We start from the raw sequence: 17,542 nt of genomic DNA on the forward strand, positions 1-17,542 counted from the left end.
TAAAGCCTTATGAAATTAAAATATAGACAGATATACATGTTAAAGTAATATATGTAGTTTTTCCTGGATGTTATCTTTTAGCTTCAATGTTGTCAGTCAAGCACAGCTGATACCTTGTGCTGGATGTAACAATGAACAGTTCTGCCACTTATACTGGAAAGTTAAAAGAATAACGAGGACTGCTCTGAAAGTAATGCCTCCTATTTCATGATGTTGGCCCATGACATCAGAGGCGGATGTTGGAGGTACGGCAGTAGAGGCTGAACCTTCCCACCAACATCCCATTAAATTTTGTTGCCGTGAGACAGCTGGCAGCAGAAGAGCACTCCGACAGCATGGCATCTGACATGGAAGGGCATATGGAGCAGAGGTGGGACTGAATTCCTCTATGCGGAAAAAAATGGCATTCACTGACATTCATTGATGCTTGCTGAACGTTGATGGAGACCAACCAGTGGGTGTGAGCACAGGGAGGCGATGGGTGGCATGTTTCTGCAGTGTCATGTCCCTCCATTATATTGCTAATGATATGGACGTTGTGTTCTCAGCTGTAGGGGAACTGTTAGCTCAGAGGCTTGAACTGGTGATTGAGCACCTGGTGAAAGGCTGTGGCTGCCCAGGGAGCACAGGCAAATTGTTTGCAGCTGTGCTCCCCAAGCGACCAGAGGGGGTGGAGCCAGGGTGCAGCCATTCTGGCCTCATTAAGGGCTGGCCACTAGAAAGAAGAGCATGTCTTGGTGTAGGCTGCTTCTTGAGGAGGAGTGCTGCGTAGCCAGAGATCCACTTCACTATTTGGGTGAGTTCAGCTCTTCCTTCTGTATATGACTACTGGCCTACCTGTGAGTTCTTTACCTGGTATTGTCAAGATCCTGTCAGAAGCACTTCTGCTGCTTACTGAGCAGAGCACGTCCATTTGCCCATATGTGAGCCTGAACATGCCTGGCTGGCCTCAGCTCCTCCTCCAGAATGGCACAGATCTGGCTCTCGTCTGTTTCAGTGTATGCAGTTTGGGAACTTTGTCTCTGCCTTTTCTCATTTCGCTGTGTAGCTAAGCAGCGGTGGAACTGATCCTGTGCTTTTTGTCAATGAGTACCTGGAGGTAGAGTCAGAATCCTACTTCTTGCTCCTGTCAATGTCTGTAGTGACCAGAGATTGAAGTTTCCGCTACATAGCATCTTAAGGTGGTTTCCACAACGCTGTCTGGATATTTCAGTCTTGGGGATTTTATACCAAGTGTCCTTTTCTTGAGTTGCATTTGCCTCCTTCTGAAATTATTGATCTGTAATATAAAATATTAAATAATCATTCTCATAGGAGGAAAGAAAATGGAGGAGAAGCTCCAGATTTCCAGTTAAAATGAGTCATGTTTTTATCGCTTGTATATCTTCAGTCTTCAGTCTGTATATCTTCAGTATATCTCCAGTCATCTTCTGTATTTTGTATTTCATCTGTTTTGTTTCATTGTTATTTTTAATAGAAAGCCTGAACAGAGATAGTAACTATACTTCTTTTTGTTTAACCTAATAATCAAAGGTGCGTAGTTTTCTATATAATGCACACATGACAAGAGAGGTCTGTAATCACAGGCTATTATTTTTTCCTGCTCTTTTTTTCAGACTATTATAATACTCTATTCTAAGTCAGTATTATCGGCTCTTATTTGTGAATCACTAGCTTCTAGAACATGTTTCTTCAGCTATTTCAAAAGCTGAGTATGACGTGTTTATTATTAAGTGAAAATGAACGTACAGCTCTCCCATATTCCCAAGTACTGAAAGAAATGATGCATCCAGATTGTACTGTCTGAATCTGGATGTTAGAGAAATTACAACAAATCTGGTCCAGAGTTTGGGCTTGAGAATGAGCCATTGTTGACCCAGAAATACACAAATTGAATGTTAATGAAGAAGTTAATTTTCTTTATTCAAGAAAGACTAGCAGAAGCAATGGCAGCACAGGCAGTACTTTTTACAGTTATGCATGTTAGGGATTTAAAAACATCGGAAAATAAGAACTGATGCATAGATTCACTATTTATTGTATTAAAAAAAAAAAAAAAGACAATAAACAGCATGTTGGAGGTGAAGCATTGCTGATAGGGGAGTTTAGGAGCCATCCTTCCATGCTTTCTGTGGCCAAGAGAACACTTCACACGCTTCCTTTTACTGTGCTGAAAAGAGATATGGGGATGTTTTTAGGAAGTCTTCTGAGCCTGTGACTCATGAGATTGGGTTTGTAGTAAATTTCCAAACTGCTACCGTGATTATTTGACTTGTTGAACTCAGAGTATGTGGCAGTTGTGTTCATGAAAAAGGGAGGACACGGTCTGTTTCTGTAGTACTGTGCAAGGACTCAGATTTAATACACCACATTGTAAGAGACACTTATTGAAATGTGAGCTCCTTTATTTATTGGTCTCCTCTGTGATGCCTTTTGTTGTGCACACTTGTTATGATTTTTCAGAAGGGTTTAAGTTTAGAGGGTTTTAGCTGCATGGTTGCGCTCTGTGCTTTTGAACGTATACTGCCCTTTTTGCTGTTTGACTGTTTAACTTTTTTTTCCCCCTCTCAATAAAGTAGTAGGTCAGGTCTTTGTTATGTTTTATCTTCTGTACAACTGCTTAAAAGTATTAATGTAGCTTAATATCGCTGTTATTTTGCAGTTTCACAACTGAGCATCTGTATGTTCCCCTTCCCACCCCCTACTGACACAGTGAAAACTAGTGGTATGTTAGAACGGAAAGTCTGAGAGCCTCTGGAGGAAACTGCATTTAAAATTTTTAAGTGCTGTTCCCTAATAATAGATCTTTTTTCTCTTTGGGGAGTGGGTGGGAAAAATTCTTTTTCATGGCAGAGTCTCTCAGGTGAGCTCCACAGCCTCTCTTCATTGTTTTATGTTCTGCATAAGTCTTTAAGCGTGCAGTGCTATAACAAACAGTTCACCTGTTTTTCACATCACTTGCAATGTCCCGTCTGCTTAGTTTGCCCTTCGAGTCTTCTGGCTTTAAAGTGGAGAGCAGATACGGACTTAAGTTAAAATCTTCAAATCGCAAGAGTGAAACAGGTCTGTGATTGACATTTCAGTATCTATTTTGTAGGGAAACTGACCATGGAGATCTGCCCACTTCCACAGTATACCAGTCAACTCAACATTTACTCTCACATTGTCTCTTCCAACATTGCTATTTTATGTCCTAATCCATTCTGCTAACAACAAATTATTCTTCAGTGACACCAGCTTCGATTTATTTCTTTCCAGATGTTGGTTCTTGTGTCTCATCTCTTTGTTTGTGACACCTGCAAGTCACGCATTTTTCAACTACAGTCCTCTTTGTTCTGCAGCCACTACAATGTAAGAATGCTGGTCCCTTTGACCTCACAGGAACATTACGTTCTTGTAGGGCGGCATTTTCTGTCTTAGTCTTGTTAGAAAGGAAAAGGTGTTACTGCATCTTTTAAATGAAGAAGCGACATGTCAGCAGGTTTAGTTTAATTCCCTGTTGGTTTGATAGCAGTGGAATGATCCACTCTTGCACTTGCCATCAGCAAATCCACGAAGCTGCTAATTAAGAGCAGATTTACAGGTGGGTAATGTCTTTAATTAAACTAAGTATAGCTGGAAAAAAAAAAAAGCAGATAAGCTCTTGGGCACGTAAGTTCTTCAGGTCTGAAACAGAAGCAGTAAACTTCAAAGCAAAATCCAGGTTGGAAGAAAGTGCTCTGACTTAATTAGAGAATGACCTACAAAATACTCTTGTATGTCTGGAAATTTGGATTCGTAACTCGGTCGATACCAAAAACAATGGACTCACTGGAAATTCGGTTTTGCTGGTCCATTACCTGCAAGTCCTGCTCCCCTGCCCACTCCCACCTACTATTAAGATCACATTTGTCCACAAGGTGTAAATTATATCTAGCTCTATCCCCCAGAAAGCAACCACCTCTCTCCCCCCTGATGAGTCTCTTTGACTCCCCAGGCACACCTTCGTCTTCTCCTGGATAGTTTAATACATATTTAATGAAATTCAGAGTAATTGTTCCCAATGTCTTAATTACATTTCACTTTTTAATTTTCTTCTTTTGTTTCACGTCTTAACAACTACTTGCATGCCAAAAATCATCTGCTTTTTCCAGTCTTATTGGTCTGATAAAAATATTGCCGCAATCTGTAAAATCAGTGTTGGACTGTATTTTAGATCACATATCTATAGTGACTTCCCAGGCTTACTCCCCTCCACCTCCCTGTAACACATTTATAAGGTTAATTTTAATTTCTTTATTATTAATTGCATTATTTTATGCTCCTTCTTCCTTTATTTAGTAGAGTGTTGCTCAATCATAAACATTACTGTACACATTAAATGTTCCTGCACTTTAATAAGAACAAGTATTGGATGAAACGGCTGTTTAACTTCTTTCTAAAACAGGAATCACAACACATTTCAAGGGTAAAATAGGTGTTTCAGTTTTATGATATTACTGCATAACTCTGTATAGCTGTAAATAATGTACTATAAATTGAAGACTTCTTATTTGTGATATTCAGTTCTTCTTTCACAAAGTGATGGAAAAAGGACCATAATCATGTTCATTATGATGAGATGTCTGACAGCCTCGTGCATCTGCAAGTAGCTTTGACAGTCTTGAAATACTATATATATATATAATTTTTTTTTTTGCATCAGCTGTTCTGATGTGAAGCTGATATCGAGGTATATACCAGGATATAGAGCTCCTGATTTGGGTAAGCAAGCACAGTAAAAGCCAATATTGCCGAAGTGCATATAGCAAGGGAAAACCCATCCTGACGTTGCCTCCTTTGGAAAAGTACATTGATTTGCAATTACATGAGTCAAATTCAAGTCCTATTTCCTAATAGGAACAGGCTGGAATGTGCCTGTCATGTTATGAACGTGAAGTTTTTCCAGATTAAAGAACAAGAAAACCTTATAAAGGCTGTAAGAAACATAAGGCATTTTATTTTAATGCCTTTTTTATACCCCAAAATCTCAATTTAAAGGTAAGTAAAACTTTTCCTGAACTGTTTACCACCAATAGCTGGAAAACAATACTTTGGATTTAGAGTGCAGTTTCTTGACAGTGTTATTAACTAACTTGCAGAGAACAGCTCCATTAACCTATTTAGAGTGAGACTCTGATACATTCACCCCATGTGCAGTTGGTTCCATTTTTCATTATCAGTCATATAAATGATCCAATACCTACATTTAGTGTGAAGAAAATGTACCGTCAAATCACGAGGTATTATGTATCAGGCTACAGTTTCTTCTTGTAAAAGAACCTGATGTTTTCTCAGATTACTTGGTTCTGGCCCATGCCTCCTCTATCAAAATCATGGTTGCATAGTCAAAGTGAGCCAACGAAACTTAGTGCTGTTTTGGGCAACAGGCGTGTGGAACAGTCCTATGTGGGTCAGATGGAGTGGTAAGTCACTCCTCAAGTGTTCTCACGACCAAGGTTTGATCACAATAGCAAGGGGAAAAAATGTTTTGCTAAATACTTGAAACATCTATATATCTTTAAGTTCTTACTGGCTTTAGACAGATTAGATGTGAAAATAAGATTAAAAATAAATAATTTGGCACCATCTTCAATATTCCAATTAAATTATGACCTGCAACATGCCACAAAATTGAAAAAAGCAGAACAGCGTGCGTATGTGTTCCCCTGTGAAGGAACAAGCTTACTTGTCAACATCAGAGCAAGCTTTTCAGCCAACCATTTCTGTGGATTATTTTGTAAAATGAGAAAATGTTCAGCAGCAGCCGCAAAAAAAAATTAAAAAAAGTTGACATAAATAATGAATCTAAAAAAACAGAGCGGGATGGTCTTTTAAACCTCTGACAGAACGTACGTAGCGCCCAGCAGTCTGCCTTGCTCTCTTTTCCCTCAAGCTCCCTGAAAGGTACTTTCTGACACAACACTCTTACCTCGGTAAAAAATCCTGTTAATAATGAATGTCTCATTACTTTCAAATACCTAGAGGAATATTTCTCCGTAATTCTTTGTCAAAAGTAATAACTGTCCAGGAATCGGAAGCAGAGAAGAAAATAGCTCGCAGTGCTGTGAACGTTTTGATGCTTGCTTGATTCTCTAATCATGATTCAGTGCCTAAGGTCCACCATAAAAACGCATTCTTTTGCTGATTCCTAAAAGGGGAAAATCAATTGGTTTAAGGTTTTTATGAAATTCATTTGCTTATCCAAAACCTAAACACGATGATAATTTAGAGGTATTTGGCTTGCAGGGATTTTCTGAAAGGTTGTGTCCTAGGATTATTACCCAGTATAGGAAAAACAGAACAGAGAGTGCTTCATATACTACTACTAAGGTGTAGCTTATTCCTTTAAAAGGAAGCATAAATAATTTCGAAAATATCACTTTAATATATCAGTACTGAACCAAGGATCTTTCTGAAATAAGTACGCAGTTTCCCACACTTACATTTATTACTGTTTTTGAAGGCATTAGTGTGTCAAGTGCTGTTGATGGGATGTTGAATGAGCTACCTGTTTTGATTTTTCCCTACTCGTGACCCAAATTTTCTGTCAAGCTGAGCAGTTCTTTGATTCGTGTTTCTTGTCAGTGACCGGGGTGTCTATCTTGTGGGTATGCGAGGCTTAACTTTTCATTTCTGTAAAATAAAATTACCCAGGGGATATTCTTAAGGCAATTCAACTTGTCATGTATTTGTGTCCGCTTCTGCATATACTTTGTATGCCACGCTGTTTGTCAACCTCTCGACTTACTGACTCCTGGAAAATTTTGGATTTCAACTTGCATGCATCATCAAAATACACCTTGAAATGCTGAAAGTTTCTCATGTGGTACAGAAACTGCCTTGCAGGATTGTGTGCGGGTTGGGCTAGTGAAATGCTATAGTGTGTGCAAAATGGGGACATTCCACTACCATCGCCCTCCTGCTGGGGACTGCCCGTGGCAAGGCTGCCCAGCACTCTTGTAAGCACTTCTTCAGCTGTCCTTATTTCTCCGCATGTGTGCATGAGCATTTTGTTGACACCCTTTCTCTCCATACACTCGCGTGTGTCTACTGAATTCTGTGGGATAAAAAGGCTCAGGGAATACTGACTGCAATATTGTGACTTCCCTCTGAAGCAGCATCGTGGTGTCCCTTTACATCATGTGTATTTTTGTTAAGAGAAAATATGTGGGAGGGTCTTGAGACTATTGAATATTTTTCTCCTCAGTGTTACTTCTGTGGTTGATGAAGTACACTTTTTTTCCTGCTATGAAAAATAAAATAAGATTTGGGATCTTCATCACTGCTTCCCTTAAAACTGAGCTCTTCAGTTGCACCTATTTTTGTATCCCTTTGGTGGCCCATTTTTAGATATTTGTCAGAGGCTTAGAAATATCAGTGTTACCTTCCAAATACAGGTTTGTGCGTGGAGGAGAAAGATCCTCGCTTATTAACCCGAAAGCTAATTAGTTTTCTCTCTAACAGTCTTATTCTTAACAAGCATCAGAAACTTCATATGGAGATTTGGAAACTGGGCTTTGTAACTTCTGCTTCTCAAAAAATCTACGTTTTTACCTCTGACTACAAGAAAAGTAACTTTTTTTTGAGACTGGGAAATGCTGTTAATAGTCAGCAGATCAACTAGGCAGAATGATGATGAGGCAGGACTAACGATGAGAAACAGATGAGGGTTTTTTTTTCTATATCATCTGAGTACTGGGATGCTTCATGTAATTAAAATCCAGCCAGTTTTGAAATTGGTAGGCTGGTTATGATATTGGTTTGCGTATCTCTGTGTTAGTAGGCTAAGTAAATAACTGGAGAATGGAAATCATCAAGAGCCCAAGGAAATCTAACTCTGGAGTTCAGAGGTAGTGTTTTGGGTATCGTTTAATATTAATGGGAAATTTACTGCAGCACGTTTAATCAGAAGGTCAGTCACAGCAGAGTTAAATAGGAAAAAAAAACAATCCAGATTTAGCCCTGCTTATCCTGAATTATGAAAAATGTCATTTATATAGTACGTGGTCTAGAATGTTTGGAATTCCAACAACAGCTCTGTCCTCTTTTGAATAACCAACTACTTATGGAAACTTTTTCAGACTTCTTCATTAGTTAACGATGTCCAGTGTAACAACTTAAGTCTGAGTTCAGTTTCCTTCTCTTGCAGCCTGCTGCCTCTAGCCAGAAGCCTCTCCATGGGCAGAATGATTCTCCTTTCTCATCAGTCACCACAATGTGAGTATCCTTTTTTTGAGCCTCAAGGTTTTCAGGAATGTTGCTTTTGAAAGCTTTTAAGTACCTCTCAGACAACACAGAACAAACACTGACTGATGTCCTTCACTTGTAAGAAAGAATTGAATTTCAGGGTCCCTTTTAATTCAATAAATACGTTATTCAAAATACTCTAATCAAATGTTTTGCAGCCCACAAAATGTTTGATCCCATTCTGCCCTAGTCTAGTGAGTTGCATACTGAGAATGAGAGATGTCCAATGCTTCTGGAAGTATGAGAATGCATTAAACTTGTGTAGACCAGATAAAATTTTCACACAATGTGTAAAGAACCCAAAACAAATTCTTCACTTGAGATGAAGAAGAAATTGAGTTTATTCAAGATACTTGAAAGCTTGTTGTTTAAATTTGTTTTGAATCTAAAGGTATAAACAATTACTGGTGGATTTAGATTGATGCATAAGCCAAACATTATGTATTTCTTGCAATTCTCCATAAAACTACTTAGTCATTCTGTGGTTTCTCACATAAACGTTGTCATACCAAAAAAAACCCTGCTTGCACGTTCTGAATGATGAGAATAATCCGGAGTACAGTGGTATAGTCTCACTGGGATTTGTACAACATTGGCACGCTAGGTACCCCAAGAGATCACACAGGCATGGAAGCTTGACCGTTCTACATGTGTAGGAAGAGGTTTGAGGATTTATATATATGTATAAATCCTCAAAATGTTTAATTTTTATATATAAATATGTTCAAATATATGTGTATATAATACATATATGTATACATATGTATTTGAACATATATATATAAAACCATATAAACCATTTATATGGTTTTAGTCCAGCTTTTCCTTTATTTTAAGCATGTTCATTATTGCAAGAGTTCTTTTACCTGACGTTTGTTGTTACAGTGACACTGAGATAGTTGATTTTTTTTTTTAATGCTGTGTAAATAGACTGTAACTTATGTGCCTATGTATGGGTTCTATTTTCTTAGTTTTAAAAAATGTTTTTAATTAGGTTTTTTCATTGGTTTCTGAGACAAGCGCTTCTGTGAAGTTTCTTAGTGTAATTTCACAGCTTGCTGTTAGAATGGGCTTCATGACCTGATTGCTTCGAACATTGTCACAAAAATAGATTGATAGCTCAGGGACAGGAGGAAGTCTGCTCATCTCAAATGTCACTTCAGTAAGGACATTCCTCAGTATGAAATAGTAATTTTACTGTCTTCTTTTTAGGAAATATTAAGAATGTATTTTACTCTGCAAAAAGTGTTTGTTGCACTAATACATTATCAAGATATGTGAACAGTTCTAGAATGTGAAAAAGTGCATTATTCTCTCTGGGAGCCAAATATATACTTCAGCAAAGGTGGATGTCTGGCCATTCGGATATTCTGCAAGATATATATTATCTGCATCGCTCCTATGGCAGAGTGAAAAATGTTTAATATAAGTTTTTCAAGGCATGAAAACAGTTCGGAATTCATCTTCCTGTGAATATATGTTTGAAGGGAGCATTTAATAAAAGTGAAAATCTAGATTTCTTCTGAAAGCCTTTCTACATTTTCTTACCAGTAAAAATGAAACTTTAAAGCTGTAACTTATCTTTCGCAATTGGCCATCAGTAACCAGGCAATCTGGGGAAAAAGAGATATCTGAAGTCACTTTTCAAGGATTCTTTTGAAGTTACTACTGAACTTGTGTTTGGGGTAAGCAGTATTTTCCTCGATACTGTCTTTTGCAAGCAAAAGAGTTTTTCATTCTCAGCGCTTACTTAGGAACAGTGAAGGTGAAATTGTGGGTACTACGATTATCGGGGCAACTTATTGAAATTGGTCTTGGATAATAATTTCATTGTGTGCTTGAATATTTCATTTTGTTCTGACTTCTGATGACTTTCTTTACCTGTGTAATTGTAATAATTTGGGAGTTGTTTTTAGTGACTCTTAAAGTTAAATGGAACTCCTCATAGAGGATAGAGAGGGAAAACTTTGTACTTCATTATAGATATATGCATTAGTTATTCACAATGAAATGTCAATCCAACATTTTTTTTAGCGTAAAACAAGGTACAGTAAGATGCATCTTACACATTAAACTCCTATGTTCTACAGTGCTCAACTTACAGAAATTGCCATTGCTAATTTACTGTGATTTTAAGAGTACGTGCAGATACTTGACTAAAGAAAACCATCAGATGAATTCTGTGTCTCTTTACTGCTTTAAGTTGTAACATCTTGCATTGATAAGCTTAATCATCTACAGTCAATGAAAGATTAATTTTTCTGTCTTTATTTACATTAATCTACTTAATTTTCATACTTTGCATGCTTACATTTCTTCCACACCTTGCAAATAAATGTTTCCACATTACCAAGTGGTTCTGGCTCCGTGACTGAGTGTAAAGATGAAGCATAATTAAAAGACATAAACTATGTCCCATCATTCTGAGAGATCGCTTCATGTTTAATTATAGAAGGGTCTGCTGTCTCATTCATATTATCAAAAGCATTGACCAGTGTCACAACTGTGAGCTACAAAGGTTCTGATTTAATCTTTTAAGAGCTATCTGAGGCATTAGTTTGTTTCTAACCCCATCAGCCTGTCCTATATCTGCAGATTTAGTGTATTGCGTCATACCATCAAATGGTGTTTGAACATTTAATAAACTATATTTAATGCAGGGGCCTTGAAATCAATGAGAGTTATGTCATCGTATTCACTGGGTCTAGAGTTGCATATAATGTGCTAGAAGTTTGTTCTTGAAGAAAACATTAAGGCAAAACATATTTTGAGCTTCTGTGAGTTTGTTTCCTAGGGTAGCATTTGGTGGGTGTTTTCCTTGTTCCTAACTTAAACAAATCAGGGAATACAAAATCATTTTGTCTGTTACTGTCATGCCAAACTGTGGTGAGACGATGCCTTTCCCAGGTTTCTCACATCTCACTGTTCTGTTTCTCAGAACTTCTGCATGTCGGTTGTTACAGAAAGCACCTGGAATGTCATTATCACTTTGCATCTGCCTATAACTATGTCACGAAACCTGAGTCCTGCAGTTGTCACAGGTGTCTACCAGAGATAGCATTGATAGAAATTATAGTGTAGGCAGGACTTGAGCCTGAGAGCATTTGGAAGGAGTGCCGATGGAATCACAAGACATTTCACTAAGTAGAAAATCCTATGCCTTATTTCTACCGCTGTTTAAGTGCACGCAGTTGTGATTGTTGTAAACATCCTGCTAGTGTGGCTACTTAGTGAGGTTGGATACAGTGGTCTGCTTTACATTAAGTCCAAACATGCTGCACGGTAAGAAGTTTTTATTTGCAGATGCAAAACCATTTTCTATAATTATTGTTTTGCTCAAGAAGTCAGAGAGGCCTTAAATATAGATGCTTTTTCCATATGTCTCAACAAAGAGGTGATAGTAAATAAATGTGTAATTGGTCACAAGGAGTGAGAGGTCTCTGGTAGATATGTGGAGAATGCAATAGCCACCGCTTACACTGCATTTAAATTAGTTATTTATGTATTCCAAAGAAAATACAGATTTATTGAAATTAGTGGTAAAGGTACCATATATCTAAATCAAGACAGGATTTTACCCATTTTGTGTAAAGAAAATTAGCTTAAATTACCTAGCACCTTTAGTTTTACATTCAGTTGCACAACTGACAGTTGGTGGTAATTAATCCAAGGGTGGTTTTCTAGATCAAATATTATATGAAATGCTATTTAATGCAGAGGCGGTTGAAACAGGTCAAATTGCTTCACTTAGTCTTGTTTTCATCGTGCATTTCAGCAACTAGTGCATATTGACAGACTTGATTGCAATTGCTTCAAAAGCTAGAGGCTACTTATTTTGCCAGGGACTTTTCATATAAACATGACATTAATAATGTGTATTTTAATTAAGTTGCAGATAGCTTTTTAGCAGGCTATTTGCTGAAACTTGACAAGAAGAAAACAATAGTAGTTGAGCTGACAGAATTTGTGAAAAGAATGAAGTGTTTACCACTGTGTTTTATTTAACGTGAATAATAACGCACGAAGAACATTTCAGGCTTTGATAATAGCAGTGTGTCAATGGAACATGTGGATTAAGTCTTCCAAAAAGAGAATGTACAGTCTTGGTTCTCAATTCTTTTGGGCTGACGAAGACAATGAGTGACAGATCTCAGAGCCTTCCTGGAAAGGATTTCTTTTGTCTAAAGCGGCTCTTCGGTCCTTCTTAAACCATGGCTAGTGACTGTCCTGTCTTCCTGTGAAGCATTGAGCAGCTGTAGTAATCTTGATGTAATAAATAATTCCTTTCATTTCCTAATTACCCCCAGCTTGAGATTACTCATAGTGAATAAGCTGTGTGTTAGTACCAGCTCAGTGCTGCCCTATCTACCACAAAGGGATGGCTCTGCTGGTTTATTTTCTCAGTAGTAAAGCCCAGGGTGTTTGTAATGCTGTAGATCACTCCGCTCTCTTTGTGGCAGACTGGGTTTTGGCCTTCCAAGTGAATTGTAAGTTGATTATCTGCGTTGGAAATGTTTTAAGGAGACATATGGACCTTTCTGGTCTAAAAATCTATTGCAAGATTGCCAGTTTGCAGTTCATCTCCCCAGGGACAGGTGGTGGTTTTAGCACACAATGTGAAGGCTTAATGAATGGTTCCAGAGCTAATCACTCTTCACTTTAGATAGAGGGGAAAAAAAAACACCACCTAAACGCCTTTGTTACTTTGTGGTATCCTTCAGGCTCTGGATTGGTGTCCTGCACTTAAGTGTTTCTCCTTCAAATCATGACCTTCTCAGTCTGACCAGGTTCCTTGAGCTTAGCCACTCTCAGCTGAAAAAGCAACACAAAATAAATATCTTTTGCACTTAGAAATCATTGCACTTAAATCTTTAAAGCTCTTTTTACCCTCCTTTAGGATCTGGACATTACAAAATACGTAGTGCTGTGGGAGCCCTCCCATAGCCTTTCTCGTTTGAGGTCATTGCAAAAGTGGTGTGGTGGTGGTGGTGTTCTGTTGCTGGGTTTTGTTGTTTTTTTCCTTCCTTATAAATTTATGGGAGATAAAGTTACACATGGGGGACAAAGGGGTGGGAGCGATGTTTTCTTCCTGATGACGTGAAAAGCTGTTTAGAAAGAATGGTTGGACTTGGACGTCTGTGTTTTTCAACATGACAATCTGTTAAAGACAGATTTAAGTAATAAGGAATAAGTTTTTAATTAAAAACATGCAGAGATTTGTGTGTTTGCTAAGCTTCTCTCTTTTAGTAGCTATATGTAGCTATATGCGTTATGGAAGTTTAACCACAAAAAAGGAAAAACATAGGCCAAAGACACAAATTAATGTGCTTCTTTTTTCTCTCTGTTAGATTGAATAATTAACATAATGAATCGACAATGGCTATATTTTTATACTGTAATCTGGTGAAATCGATAATGCTTTATGGCAGAATAACAGATCTTCGGCTTTGGTATGGAAGGTCTAACTAATAAAACACAGAAGATAAACTTCTAATTTTTATTTTTTTAAATGTAAGGGGTAATTTGTTTCCATCAGAAGATAATATTATCTATCCTTCAAGGCTGAGTGGATATAATTGCCCATCATGTAAATCTCTTGACAAATAGTGCCCTTAGGCAGCATGACACTAATAATTGTTCAATTACAGACTTTTAAGTTTTCAAATGGCCAGAGTCATTATTATACACCTCGTTAATAGAAATAAAAGCATAGTTTCAACACATAGGAAAAATATTATTCTTGAGAAGATGAGTTCATCTTTACAATTAAGGTCTTTTTTAATTACATGTAATTTTTTTAATAATCATGATTTAATTCCTTTAATAATAATTGCACTGTTTACTGAAAAAGAAGTAATTATATATTAGGACATTCAAATATAAAAATATATATATTAACACTATGCTTACCTTTTTGAAAAATTGTGTTCATTCTACCTATATAGTTTCAGTGTATTTTAAATGCTTCAAGGAGATCAAATTTATTCTGTAAGGCAATATAAGCATCAGATAACTAAGGGTTACACTGCTGACTTCTCGACTTCATTTTATCATTCTCAGTTCTGAAACTTAAAGATAGCGAAGTTTGGCTGAAATTGATGATCCAATAACTCCTACAGGTTAGGGCAGTTCTTGGAAGATGAATTGTTGAAGACGAAATGGAAAATAACAACTATTCCTTACAATGTGATTTCTCTGTTTTCCTTGCGCTTACATTATAAGTGGTGGGGAGGGAGCTTAGAAGAGGTCTCTTGCTCTGGCAAAGTCTACCTGCAGAAGCCGAGAGGCTCTGTGCTATCCACGTTGCCCAACACAGACATATATTAACTAAAATACTTCACTCCCTGCCAATGCCAGTCAGCATCAACGTCCTTCATTTAATTTCACTATATTATTATTCATTAGAAGGTGTTAATTTGTTTAGATGACCTTAAATATATATTGTTGAATGAAAGAAGTGTCCTACCCCCAGTTATTGTAGTGTAATGATTTGATCTGTAAATACCACTGCTGGTCCTACTGTGTGCCTTTTGTGTGCCTTCCACGTATTTGAGTAACTTGTAATCTCACAGCAAAATAGCAGGTCTTTGCAGGAATATAGGAGAGTCACAGTGGGTTTTTCTGACGTTATTGCTACTTAACTAGGTCAATCTGAGAGAAGATCAAAGAATTGTCTTAAAACTCTTTGTTATCAATGTAATTAAAAACAAAGCATGATTTCTGAATGATCTGACGCGGGCAGTTGGAAGCAGGATCAGATAAACTTTGTCTTACTATTAAGACTTAATTGTCATAGTGGCGATTGTGCTTTTGTATTGCATTTTTGTATACTTCCGTGATAAACATATTGATGGGTTTCAGCTTTCTTCAGTTTTTTGTTTAGGGAAGTTACGGAAGCTGTAGAGCACTTTGCAGTGAGTCTCCTTAATTCCTATGAAAGGTTCAGGATGGGATCATCAGAGTGCAAAAAATTACATTCTTCAGCCTTGGTAAATACCCATAGAGTATCTTACAGTAACACCTGTCAACGGTTTACGGGTGTTCGGCCCGGTTCCGTGACGAAGGGGACAGGGGACCCACGGGCCCACGCCCCGGGAAAAGGGGAAAAGGGTAAGGAGATGGCTCTGAGAGCAAAGAACAGCGGCAGCAATCTGAGGAGAAACAAACTAATTTACTAAATAAGATATCGGAATGCAAAACAACACACTATAATACAATATAATTACAATTTAAGCTGATAAATCCAATACAGAGAATGTCCCAAAATCAAGGTAGGCCTTACTCTACTACCGACGATAAGACGGCTGGAGAGCGAGGTGCTGCCAAGACGAGAGACGGCGGAAAAAAGGGTCGAGGTCTCATGATCTGCAAGTTTTTATACTGTGAGCTTTTATCTTTTCCCTCCGGCTGGAAAATGGTAACAGAGGAGAAAAGTACTGTGGGGAATGTAGCAGCCCTTCTCTTCTGAGAACCAGGTACATCCACTACATGATGTTATGATGTGGAATACCAATAACCAAAAATCACAAAACCTTGACAACCCCAAAGAAGGAAGGATGTTGGCTACTCTTGCTTATACTTCAGTTTTATTTAGAAATTCTCCATTTTATTCTATTTTTACCTCTATCACTCAAGATTTGATGCAAGGTTTGATTTTTGAATGGTCCTGTATGGAGCTAGGAGTTGGACTCGATCTTTGTGGGTCCCTTTCAGCTAAGGATATTCTTTGATATTTAATCAAGCATTGGTGGCTATAGCTGTCGTAGTGGTTATGTAGCTTTTGGAGAATATCTTCCTTCTAGCCTCAGAATGCATTAGAAATAAAATAAGAATATTGAGGGATAGCTAGTGAGGCTGTGCTTACATTCCTGGTCTAGAAGGCTTCCAAAAGAGAATGACCACAGAACAACCTGACTAACATTAGTAACACCAGACCTTATTCCTGCTTTTGAAAACAAGCACTTTATAGCAGGCTAAGGGTTAAGAATGGGTCTGCTCCTGGAAGGAAATGCTGTGTTGGGAACTGCGTACGGCATTAGAGTTGCTCAAAAAGACTTGAGATCTACTTTTAAACAAGGTGTAATTTACAAACCTTTTCAAAATCAATAGAGCCATCTCAACTCCATCTAACTTTCAAATTTTTGCATTTTTGACATATTTTCAAAATTATTTCCTAACTCTTTTGTAATAATTCGCATTGATTGCATGCACTTGATCAGAGTCAAAGCAATAAAATGCAGACTCCAGTGCTGCTACAGTCAGCACATACAGTAGTTATAGCTCATCTGGTCTTTTTGCTGTTGAGACGCATTTTGCTTTTGAAATAAGAATTTTCTGAGCTGTCTTGAACTTTCAGAACTCTTTAGAATTTGAAATAGGCTAAGGAGCTCCGGAGGAGCAAAATTAGCTGAGATGCTAAAAAAGGTGTTAGATAGACATGTGTTTATTTCACAACACCTTGCAGAAGCTTTTGTACAGGTATGCTTGCCTGTTTAGCTTTTGAAAGTAGCACTCGACTCTGGTTTTCTCATATGTAAGAAGTAGTTTTACCTCTCCTGTGCGTACAATATGAACCTAAAGCTTAGCCGCTTCTATTCCTCTCAAGCCCAATTGATATTTACTATAACTTTCATGTAAATACTTTGAAATGTAGTCATATTCGAGGTTTCTGTTACTCTTTCTAGTTTTTTTTTTCCCCATGTACAGCAGGATGAAAGTCAGTAACTGTGGGCACGCGTAGGACATGGCTGTCCGATGGCACAGCTCACCTGTTGGTGTTCTTTGCAGATCCTAGCAGGAGTTGTACTGATGGGCCATGCAGCTGACTTTTAGTCCTTTCCTTGATTAAAATCTGCAGTGAACAGAAACTGATTAAGCTCAATGCTTTGCCTTTGGTGTATATGTTGTTATGAGAAACATGTACGTTGGTGCGCATCTGCTGTGCCTGAGAATCACTACAGCATAGCACTCGTGTTCCTCAGGAGATCTAAGCCTGAATGCCCGCACAGAAGATGTTACCACTACAAAAGACACGTTGTCCTTTCATGCCACTTGATCCTGTTTGTCAGTCACTTGTGCCCCGAGGATGTTTTTGTGTATAGCAGTGCAGGAACTGACTTCATGGTAGCTTCCCCTAGAAAACAATTATTACATTACAGGATTAAGCGTGCCATGTGAGTTTTCAAGAGGAAAAGGAGGCATAAGAACAGGGTTTGAAATGGTACATTCTGACATCATGAAGATACTGGACTAATTATGCAGTTATGTTTTTAAA

The 17,542-nt window shown here is 37.8% G+C and overlaps 1 long non-coding RNA gene across 2 annotated transcripts in view; it reads left to right on the forward strand.

The window, feature by feature from the left end:
- Window positions 721–17,542, forward strand: part of LOC110403409 — a 127,337-nt gene continuing 110,515 nt past the window's right edge. Inside the window, exons 1-3 of one of the 2 annotated variants that reach the window (XR_002441649.1) lie at window positions 721–796; window positions 8,171–8,238; window positions 9,481–10,643. This is a non-coding gene — a long non-coding RNA (uncharacterized LOC110403409). Of the gene's footprint in view, window positions 797–8,170; window positions 8,239–9,480; window positions 10,644–17,542 lie in introns of those variants that run through there. The other variant, XR_002441650.1, reaches the window with a different exon arrangement.

The sequence above is a fragment of the Numida meleagris genome, chromosome 8 (assembly GCF_002078875.1).
Source record: "Numida meleagris isolate 19003 breed g44 Domestic line chromosome 8, NumMel1.0, whole genome shotgun sequence".
Taxonomy (NCBI): Eukaryota; Metazoa; Chordata; class Aves; order Galliformes; family Numididae; genus Numida; species Numida meleagris.